Source organism: Dicentrarchus labrax, unplaced genomic scaffold, assembly GCF_905237075.1.
Source record: "Dicentrarchus labrax unplaced genomic scaffold, dlabrax2021, whole genome shotgun sequence".
Lineage (NCBI taxonomy): Eukaryota > Metazoa > Chordata > Actinopteri > Moronidae > Dicentrarchus > Dicentrarchus labrax.
In genome coordinates, this window is record NW_026136724.1 from 7,627,771 (window position 1) to 7,639,513 (window position 11,743).

At 39.4% G+C, this 11,743-nt stretch overlaps 1 long non-coding RNA gene and 1 other non-coding gene across 2 annotated transcripts; one reads left to right on the forward strand and one right to left on the reverse strand.

The window, feature by feature from the left end:
* Positions 1-4,472: 4,472 nt before the first annotated feature.
* On the reverse strand, positions 4,473-4,555 carry trnal-cag (transfer RNA leucine (anticodon CAG)). Its single transcript has one exon. It is a non-coding gene; the product is annotated as a tRNA-Leu (tRNA).
* A 551-nt stretch (positions 4,556-5,106) lies between these two features.
* Positions 5,107-5,984, forward strand: LOC127358982 (uncharacterized). The gene is made up of 2 exons (XR_007882575.1): positions 5,107-5,198; positions 5,451-5,984. It is a non-coding gene; the product is annotated as an uncharacterized LOC127358982 (long non-coding RNA).
* The last annotated feature ends 5,759 nt before the right edge of the window (positions 5,985-11,743 follow it).

Below are 11,743 nucleotides of genomic sequence, written 5' to 3' on the forward strand. Positions count from 1 at the left end.
ATTGACAATAAAAATAATTCAGCCCTATAATAATAACAACAACAGTAAGTACTTATTATTTAAATAAGGGTGTAAAATACCTTATACAAAAAGCAATAATTTACAAAAGAGTGAAAATAATGGAACTATAACTGAACAGCGATTATTTTAAATATTATGTGCAGATTATTTCTTCGATTAGTTAATTAATAATTTGCTCTATTTGCACAAAGAATGGTGAAAAATTGTCCATCACAAATCCTCAGATCCCAACGGCTCAAAATGAATGGATTCAGTTTACATGTAAGAACAAGGTGTATGTTGTTTTAACAACGGGAAAGGCCTACTTTAAATATAAATTGGCAACTGCTCGAATTAAATAAAAACTATTAACGTGTCACTGAGGTCATGATGATGGGGACTGACGTGTTGAGTAAATTCTACCTTCATTCTGCACCTGAGCGCTGACAGACGGACAGCAGCTGAACTCTTGTAAAAGTGAAACTCTTCCAGTGCGGAACTGTTGGACAGTGAAATGGCCTCCACTAGGTTACGCCGTGAGAAATACGTGCTGACTGTAGGCATCGTCAGAGTGCTGGATGAACGCTATGGTAAAATATAGTTCATCACATATTAGCTTCATTTCTCTATAGAGGCTGATTATTAAATGAAGCCTAAATATATATTATCTTGTGCCTTATGTAATAATACAGGTTAAATATTATATATTATATTATAAATATGAGTTATTCCATTGTGTTTGGGTGAACTTATTTCCCCAGGCCACCTCACACCTGAGTTTCACCTGTTATTTCACAGTAAAATGATTGCAGATGATAACATTTTATAAATGTGCACATGTCAGGTGGAAAGTGTCTGAATATTAGTGTAGTGATTGAGAAACGCATCCATTTTGAGGGGGGGCACAGGTGTCTTAGAGATAACAGTAAATTATAGGACAAAGATGGCGACTGGGTCATTTTTTATAAAATGCTAAGTTGTCTATATTGCACGCGCCATGGAAACGACGTAAGATAATGGAACTAGTGTGGGATTGACGTCTGACGTCAGTATGGTCAACCTAGAATATATAGAATCTATTATTTTATTTTAAATGATAGTTTTACTAATCTATATATATATATAAGGGAGAGTGGGGTAAGTTGAGCCAAAGGGTAAGTTAGTTGTACGAGACCACTTTTTTTGGACATGCTATATTATCGAAACAGTTATGTTTACACTCATTCTGTTTGTTTGAAGGGATGCACAACATCCTGAAATATATGCAGATAATTTATTAGTTAGCGACAAAACTATGATTGCCTTGATGTAGTGATCCTAAATATGAAAAATGGCTCATCTTACCCCACTCTCCCCTATATGGAGCTCATCACTTGCTCTGGCAATGTAAACGCCTGTTTCCCTATGCCAGTAAAGCATGAATTGAACTGAATTTGACTAATTGCCTTGTTGGTCAATAAAGCCCCTCATACTGTCATGTTGTTCCATAAGTCAGAGATAAATATTGTAATTTGAAATAATGTATCACACGTTGTTCACTCTGAAGTCTCTACAGAAGTCAACATATATTTAGAAATATACATTTTGTTTCAAGCTACCCATAGGTTTTTAATTCAAATGCAGCTAATGAATAATTTCTGAAACTATTTGTAACATTTTTCCGATGCAAATATCAATGTCATATCTCATGGCTAATGTGACTCTTTTTCTCTCCATTTAGTCGACCTGCCGAGGCCGGGACGTGTCCTTCAGATGGTTCTTACAAACTTGAGGAACCGTCCTCTGAAAAAGAGCAATATGGACTCCATGAGCAAGTACATCATCAGCCTGTATCACAGCCTCATCACAGGTTCAAAGAAGTTCCCTTTGGTTCACTACAAAGGACTCTTCCGTGCAGAACAGACGTACAACCCCTTTGACGGGATCAAGCAGAACTCTAGGGAGAACACTGTGCCATCTCCTTTAACGGATGCACCAGGGATACTAGCACTTACTGTAGGCTCCCGCTCTCCTACTCCAAATATTCTGACTCCCGTTATTCCTGACAAGTTGGAGCTCAGAGCCATTAAGGCCGACCACAGAAATCATGTCTTCAGCTTGTGGCTTAATCACGGAACTATCACCAGAGTCATCTCCACCGTGTACAGCTCTGAGGGAACTGAGGTGTCCAACCTCTGGAGAGTGACGGATTACAGCAAAGATGGAAACATTGTCATGTCGGTCCTCTGTCGGTTCATCAAAAAGTATGCACAGTATGCAGAGACTGTCAGACAGGGGAAGAGGAAACGTACAGAGGAGAGCAGCAGCCAGTCACCACCAAAGAAATGTTTAAGACTGTGATGGTCCTTTGCTGTGCTGCAGCTTTTGGTCCTCTGTGGATTCAGGATCTGGCAGGTTAACCAGCTGGATTACTGTGACCCCTGAGAACTGGTCTTTGCGTCTGGCAGGGATAGCGACAGCCCCTGGTAGCGTCTTGCACCGGGGGCCCATATAGACATACTGCCCCATATGAAGAGCAGGGTTGACTGAGGGGTTATTGTACATTTGTAAATAGTTTCTTTCACCATGGTTGTGGCACACAGGTCAGTGTTTTTGGTGCGTCTTGCACTTTTCTTTATTTCTTGGTGCTGGCCTGTGTGTCTGACATGGTGGCAACTGTGAGAGAGCTATGAGGATCTCTAGAGATAGGAGCTCTCTTTATCCAGGGTTTACCCCACCCACATTATATAATGAATATGACTCATCACTACCATCGCAAGCTTCAGATGTCACAACACTGCTGATCCACCAAAGGCAGGCAGGTCGACAAGGGAGAACAGGCTAGAACAGCCAGATAGAGGCCAGTGAAGATATCAATCCATTCTGGGCCTCTCTCCCGGTTAACCAGACCAGCCAGCGGTGGACAGAGAGGAAAACACTTGGGTGTTGTGAAGAATGCTGTGATTTTATTTTAAAGGAAGGCTGAAACGTCACCAAGAGTGAACAAACAGGTCATTTGTTCTTTACAATCAATCTAAATGTGTTTCTGGTGTAGTAGCTCTTATTAAATCCTACAGTATGGAGCAATAATAAACTAGAGTTAATGTTACTGTTAATGTCAGCCAGTGAAAACATGTGACAGTAGCTGTAATGTAATCCAGTAACCAGAAAACATCAAAGATAAAAACAAAGGTACTGACTGTTATCATTCCCTGTCTGCTTTTAGCCTTCAAGAGAAAGGAGAGGAGAGGAGAGGGGAGGGGAAGAGAGCAGAGGAGACAACATTCATGACCAACTCTCCCATTAAAATCTATTTAAAATAATATTTTAGTTTACTATATTTATTTTATCTTATCAGAATTTCAGACTGATCAATATTTCTACTATTTATCTTATTGTTATTAGCTGTTGTTCACACTTCTCTGCAGTTTGTCTTTCAGAAAGAGAGTCTGGATGAGACGAGGAACGGAGACATCTTTCAGAGAGAAGAGAGGAAACGACATGAAGAGGAAACAAGAACAACACCAGACGAGACAAAGAGAGGACAAATCATACGTTGTTTCTTTCTATACTGATCAATAATTCTTATTTTGATGAAGTTATTATCTGTCATTTGTCCTTCAGGAAGAGAAGAGGAGTCCAGAAAAAGGAGATGGCATACAATACATTAGAACCTTCTCCTAAAAAAGGAGGAATACATTTTTTTTTTTTTTTTTTTTTTTTTTTTTTTCCCCCTCTACAGATGGACAGTTCTTCTGAATGCTGATGTTGTTTTATGAAAAATTAACCACGGACATCGTCTTTTAAGACAGAAGAGGAAAAAAGAAAGGATAAAAGACAGATGAGACAAGAGGGAGGAGACAGGACAGCAAGCACTGTGAACCCTCTTCTCTAAAAAGGTAAATATACATTCATTATATGTTTTATGAGGATTTCTTTACTAATTGATAGTTGACACAACTTTGACATTTGTCCTTCAGGAAGAGGAGTCTAGAGGAGACGGGAAGAGGAGACAGCGAGCACTGTGAACCCTCTCATTTAAAAGGATAAATATACATTTATTTCATGTTATTATCAGAACTCATATATTGATGAACACTCCGTTTGTTGGGCAATTAAGTCTTATTGCACCTTTTCTGCCTTCATCCATTTCCAGTGTGGACGAGCGGCCCCAGATGTCCCCTTCATCAGCTCCAGCAGGACCATCAAAGACAGTTTACTGTCCTGAAGATGAGCAGCCTTACAGCTACATTTGTCATGTTTGATAGTTACATTGTAGCATGGTTTGTCTTTCTCAAGGACTCTAATAAACTAATATTCACAGGACAAGTTACAGTGTGTGTGTCTGCATTAATAGACATGGAAGAAACTGATTTTTTTCTGCTTCTATCTTTATTTAAATTACTGATTATTTTAATAATAAATTATCATTCTTTAATAATAATATTTTTCTTCTTTTGACCACAAGGAAACTGCTCCAATGAAAAATTTCATGTCAGAAGTGGGATTCGAACCCACGCCTCCAGAGGAGACTGCGACCTGAACGCAGCGCCTTAGACCGCTCGGCCATCCTGACTGATAGGACATGACGTCATAGCCCCTAAGTTTTGTTTCATTGTTTTACCATGGTAGATAATGTTCTTAAGGGGACATTTTTCAAAAGTGGTTTGTATTAGAGTTGACACGATATGCCAGTATTAATGCTATGGTAAAAGCATACGTCATGACGTTGTCCCACCACTGTGTGGCAGAAGTGGTACGTGGTTCCACCAGCGTAATGAGCACTGTGACTCTGTTTACCGTACACACACATCTTTTCTTCGCCAATATCACGTTAAAGGCAAAGCTGTCAGGGGGATTCAAAGAGCTCCTCCAAGAGAGATTGCAACCTGAATGCAGACCCCCCTGCAGATTATGCTTGCTTCACATCATTTAATCAAAAAAGCTCCCATAACCTTAAAATAAGATCAATCAATATAATAGAAAATATAATATACACACTATATGCAGTATGCAGTAGCCAGAATGGTGTATAACTAAAACTAAACCGTATGTAAGGTAGTAGCCTAAATACTCCACAGGGTGACACTGTTGCGCCCTCTATTCTTCTGTGAATACAGCAAAGGTTGAAGTTTGTCCCTTACGTGACACCGTAGTTGGGTTATTCATGCTGTGCGGGACGCCGTCTTGGTTAAATGTTTTCATGCATTTACTGTAAGGTAAGCAGTGTTAGTGGCGGCCTGCATCCTTCTAAAATATCTCAACTAAAATCACCCATCCGGTCACTATGTTCATCTGATGTGTTCATTTATATGTTAGTTTACATTTCGGTGTGGGTAATTTCCACTTCCTGTAATTTATCATTTCCAGTTGTAGAGTGTTATTTTGACACCATATGTTTGTTTATTTGCACTAGAATATAGTTTTTAAGAAAAAATTATAAAAAATGTTTTCATTCATTGTCCTGTAAGGGTGACGGAGCCAGCAGCCAGTGTAGAGGACCAGAGGTGAAAGCTCTCAATGTGTGCCAATAAAGTGTCTCCAGGTCTCAGCCACAATCCAGAACTCCTGTCTCCAGTGCTTCTCTTCCCTCCCCGCGCATACACCCTATCACAACCATGAACACAACGCAGAGTCTCTGGGTGTGTAGGGAGGCTTCAGCACGTCCAGTGGGTTACATGTACATTGGTAGACATAGTCTGATTTGTATGAAACCAAATTGTTGGGGCTGCTGTTTTCAATACTTAACCAATCAGTAGAGTTACTAGATCATATCATAATTTGAAGACACCCTTCTTTATTAGTAGGCCTAGAAGGAATCGGTGTGGACAGTGTGGACGAGCGGCCCCAGATGTCCCCTTCATCAGCTCCAGCAGGACCATCAAAGACAGTTTACTGTCCTGAAGATGAGCAGCCTTACAGCTACATTTGTCATGTTTGATAGTTACATTGTAGCATGGTTTGTCTTTCTCAAGGACTCTAATAAACTAATATTCACAGGACAAGTTACAGTGTGTGTTTGCATTAATAGACATATGGAGAAACCAACCAGGGTATTTAATATGATCTGTTCTGTAAAACCAGTCATCAGAACGTCCACAGTGACTGCATGTTACAAGTACAAAAGTTAGCAGTAAGCTAAAGTAGAATGGTCATTTTTATAACAGTATGAAATGGGGGAACTTTAGTATGAATATGAATCTCTATTTGCATCAGTGCAATATAACTGGATGATGAAGTGTGTATGAACAGTAGAAGTCTTGCATAATAAAGGTTTTTATTCTTACAGAATTCACTATTATGTTCCAGGGAAATCTGCCTGTCTCTGTATTTTAAAAGTTTTTATACTTAATCTCTTCAAAGAATAATAAAAGCCCAGAGTCACATACTCTTGGCTCCAGAGCCAAATGCAGTTGTAGTCCGCTCCATGCCACATACACAGAAAATGTATAAACAGATATTAAAATAATAACAATACTAATTAATATTATTATTATTATTATTATTAATAATAATTAATGCCTTAAAACAAATTATATACAAGGAGCACTAAAGGAAGAAATAAAAGGAAAAATGCATTTGATTTACAAGGAATATGTACAGTTACATAGAATACATACTGTATTGTAGATTGAAAGTTTGTTATAATGGGAACTATTACATTATAATGTGAAGATAGATTTTTAATCAAGATATACATTTCAAAATATTTTGAGAATAAGGGCATGGTGAAAACATGAACCCAAGCTACACAGGACCTTCACTCTGCTAAACAGCCTTGTCCTGAATTAGAAAAGTGAAAACAACCAATGAGCTAATAGAACAATAACAGGTATTATTGTTCAAATAAAGAAAACATTATACAGAGAATTGTGTAAAAAGTTCCCAAAAATTCATCTAAATTGCTTGTTTCATTAAATAATGAATAAATAATTTAAATTAATGAAAATCATACATAAATAAGAAAGGAAATCACAAACGTTATGCAGTAGTAATATAGTAATAATAGTAAGTTGAATTAAAAAGAAGACAACTAGAAGTAAGTGCTGTTACTTTAAAGAAAATAATTTAAAGTAAAAATAGTTAATAAGTAAACCCTACATTTTCAAGAGGGTGGAGGAAGAATAAGGAACAATTTTATATGATAGACTTAATTAAATTAAAGAACATTCAGCAGCCTCTGCATACAACTGATTATCAATTATACAACTGCCCTTCTTAGTGTAGCCTTACTCAAATGAACCAGAAACGAGGACACAACTAAATTAAAAAATAATGACCAAACAAGAGCTGCAGACACTGCAGTAAAGGGAAACAATCATTATTAGGCTACAGAAATTAAATAAGCTGGCACTTTAGCAGAACAAAACATCACCAAGGCAGACAACACGGATATTTAGAAAAAATAAAAACTGCCACAAACACACATATTAAAGCTAAATATGTGAGCACAGGTTTCCGTCCCACTATAACCAGTCCCCTCAGTCTGTCTGTCCCACTATAACCAGTCCCCTCAGTCTGTCTGTCCCACTATAACCAGTCCCCTCAGTCTGTCTGTCCCACTATAACCAGTGCCCTCAGTCTCTCTGTCCCACTATAACCAGTCCCCTCAGTCTGTCTGTCCCACTGAACCAGTCCCCTCAGTCTCTTGTCCACTATAACCATTCCCCTCAGTCTCTGTCCCACTATAACCAGTCCCCTCAGTCTCTGCCACTATAACCAGTCCCCTCAGTCTCTCTGTCCCACTATAACCAGTGCCCTCAGTCTCTCCGTCCCACTATAACCAGTCCCCCAACCCTCTCTCCCCACTATAACCAGTCAGCCATTTCTTCAATGAACGTGAATGCTGACGAGGATCCAATCATGAGCATTTCACCATTTAGCCAGACCCAGTGTGCACCTGTTGGTCACGCATCATCTTGGGTGCATTGGATTTAGACCACTTAGCGTGCCCACCGGGTGGTGCATTAAACCAGTAATTAACTCAGGAACCCTTTACTGCCTATGCCAAAGAATAATAATCCCTGACCTTAACCCATCATTATGTCATTTTCCATTTTATTGCATTGTCGTACTTTTCACAAACGGCTAGACTCAGCCAGTGAACCTAACCCTCTGAGACTGGTGATGTAGGAAGTTGGGATGTCAACTCACCTGGTACTTTCTTCTACACACCACAGTGGATACAACAAACACACAGACACACACACAAGTTCTTGCACACTCTCTCTCAGTCATACACTTCAAAAGCTCGTCTCTCTGGGTGTGAAATGACTTCTCTCCTGGCCGACTTCACATTGTGTAGTAATTGCACACCTTCATCTTTTTCTTTTTCCCCCTGTTACTGCTTGCCATTTTCCGTCAGTCTGCTCGTATGTCTTCCTTAAATGGCTAATCAACATGAAATTGCTGTAAACTGCAGAGGATCTGCTCTGTAAAATGCTTCATTGACCAACTGTCCTTTAACATGTACCGTCACTATTATATTTATAAAGTGTTGTTACGAATTGGGTTTCATTTTCTTGTATAGCATTTAGAATTTTCAAAAATTGTTACATTGGTTTCATTCACCTGCAATCTGAATGAGTAAATATGTAAATGACTGAAATATGCAGTTTAAGAAGGAGTTCATGTTTTTCAATGTAATTAAACCTTTTTATGGATATGGTGTTGTTTTCGTCGTACAGTATATTTAATCCTCACACAGCCAACTCTGTAATAATACAACTGTTAACATGAGAACCTTTCCCATCTCTACCACCCATCCCATATGATGTGAAGGTGGCATATGTGTAAAGAGTGTCAAAGGTATTTCTGGCTCTTGGAAGAAATAAAACCAAGAAAGTAACATTTGACAGCTTCTTTCCACGTTTACTGTCAGATAAAAGCTTAGGTTTGGCTTCTTGTTTTGTTTCATCCCTGCAAATCACAAATTCGTTCCTACAATATTGTCAACAAGACTAAAAGTCTACAGCCATGCTGCACGTGAGGCTGTAGTAGGCACACTGGTGCTTGAACTAATGCAACATACATGCTATCATTGGCAATGCTAACATGCTGATGTTTAGCAGTTATAATGTTGACCCTATTCCACTAACAGAAAATCCTAATAGTTATACAGTTATTTAGTCATAAACTGCACATCCCTACAGGGCTATAAATGTCTGCACCAAATGTCTATCCATCCAGTAGTTTTTGGTGGACCGATCAATAGACAGACAATGCCATACTGTAAACCTTCAGTTTGAACTGTCGTTTCCATATTAACGTTGTTTAGTTTTTATTTTCAAAAACTTTATTTTACTTTGACTTGTTTTATTTTTGTCAGAGTTACCTTATTATCAATTTCAAGTTCATTTGCCCATCCTCGTCATACTGATTTATCTAACTCTCCACATCACAACAGAGAGTGTATGTGCACATGAACAATTCTGTAGGTACCATCAGAGGAGTGGAGAAATCTTGTGGAGAGATGGGTTGTGATGGACTGTGGGTGTTGCATATGAAATATTTATCTGACTTTGTCTCTAAAGATTCCTGCGAGTTAAGTATCAATTTAAGGCCCTTAGGAACTGGATCTATCCAGCTGTTTCTGACCGACTGTCACCAGACAAAGACGAAAAAAAAATGGAAACAAACGAAAGAAGTAGTTCAGCTCGATAGAAATGTATTGAACCATCTACAATCACAAGAAAAGACTGTGTGTGTTAGGTAAGGGAGGAGGGGGTAGGGTAAAGGGGGAGAGGGGGTAGGGTTAGGGGGTAGAGGGGGTAGGGTAAGGGGGGAGAGGGGTAAAGGATAGGGAAGGGGAAAGGGGAAGAGGGATGGGGAAAGGGGAAGAGGGATGGGGAAAGGGGAAGAGGGATGGGGTAGGAAAGGGGGAGAGGGTAAGGTAGGGAGGGAGTAGAAGGTGGGGGGGTTCAGTAGAAAGCATCTCCTGCTGGTGTCAGACTGGAGTTAAACCAGCAGTTTCTTCCTCTGTACTGGTGCCTGTCAGTCTGCACCCATCGTCTGCTTGTTACTCCACCTCTTTTTTGACTCTTTTTATCATTCATGTCTTTCTCTTCACTCCTTTTCATCTCCGTCTTTCTCCTTTCTTTCCATTTTGCTTTGTTTTTCTTCTTTCCTTTTTCCTTTCCATCCTTTCTTTCCCATATTGCTTGGCTTTTTCTTTCTGTTCCTTTTCCATCCTTTCTTTCCCATATTGCTTTGTTTTTTCTTTCTTTTCCTTTTCCATCCTTTCTTTCCCACACTTGCTTTTTCTTTCTGCCCCACCTTTCTTTCCCATATTGCTTTGCTTTTCCCCCTTTCTTTCCCATTGTTCTTTCTTTCCTTTTCCATCATTTCTTTCTCTTTCTTGCTCTCATTCTTGTTCTCATTCTCATCCTGTTCCTCCTCTTTCACTGTGTCCTCTTCCTGCTCCTTCTTCACTTTTTTCACCCACTGCTTCTGCTTCTGCTTCTTTTTGTTCAAAGTGAGATTCTGAAAAGACAAAAACAGTATTTATTCTTTTTTCTGAATCAATCTAAAACCAGCTTTAACAATCAAAGTCACCATTCTGAAGAAATATTATGAGATGAGGCAGCGAACCTGAAGCTGGTTGGTCTTAGAGATGAGGCTCGCCTCCAGAACGTCACATGTTCTCCTCCACTCCTCTTCACTCGTCTTCAGCTCTTTCTCTTTCTGAGTCAGCAGGACCAAGGTGTCCACATGGGCTCTGGTTCTGGCCCGCCTTTTCTTGATTTCTCTTTTGAGGAGGTCATCTTTTTGTTTCAGCTCCTCTTGGAGCTGGCTCACCTCCACCTGCCTGCTTTCCATCAGGCCAGCCTGCTCTTTCAGGGCTTTATTTTCGACTTCAAGACCCTTTATCTGAGTGATAGCAGAGAACAAGGCCTCTCTGAGTCCCTGCACGATGGAGTCAGGGTGCTGCTGGGAAGAGACTGCACCAACATGCGCTGGGCCAAATGACTGAAAGACAGAAACATGCGTGTTACACAGAGTAAAGTCTTGTGATGGCATTCACAGAGAAACTCAACCTGTGCACTAACTCACAGATAAATCTACTGTAAGGACCACACTCCTTGGGGCAGTCCTCAACAGAGAGCAACAACACACATATTCTATGAAGACTAAACATTGCTTAGACCATAGACTATTAAAAATGAATTTATTACCTTATTACCAAAGACCAAAGACATGCTGCCACATTTATTTTCAGTGTGAATTAGTGAATGTGTTTTTACATTATTTTGGTGGAACTTAAAGTAAGGTTTGGGTCATGGCTTACACACATGCACGGCTACTTTTTTCCATTTATAATCGACACTGATAGCAGCTGTTTTGGTATCCTGAGAGAAGAAATATGGCACATTTTTGCCTAAGAAACCCAACTACAATTATAAAATGATCCCTTGCTATTAATGTTCAAAAGATATCAGAGGTATTTCTCAGTGTGGCTTACTGGATATCATAACATAACAAGCTGTATGGATATTAATCTGCTTGCAAGCAAATGATTTAATAGGTTTTACTGATGCTTTTGACAAAACAAGAAGAAAAAGTCTGCTGGGCTAGAGAGGGCTAAATAAAGTCTGCCCGGGTCAAATGAGAAAATCTTACCAAGTTTCTTGTACCAGATCTTCTGTCCATGTCGACACAGTGAAGATACAGCAGTGGCAGAGAAGATAGTTGTACAGTTGGAGTTCAACTTGAAACTGTACTGGAGTTTCAGAATTGTAACACTTTCTGATATAGTTGTTGTTGA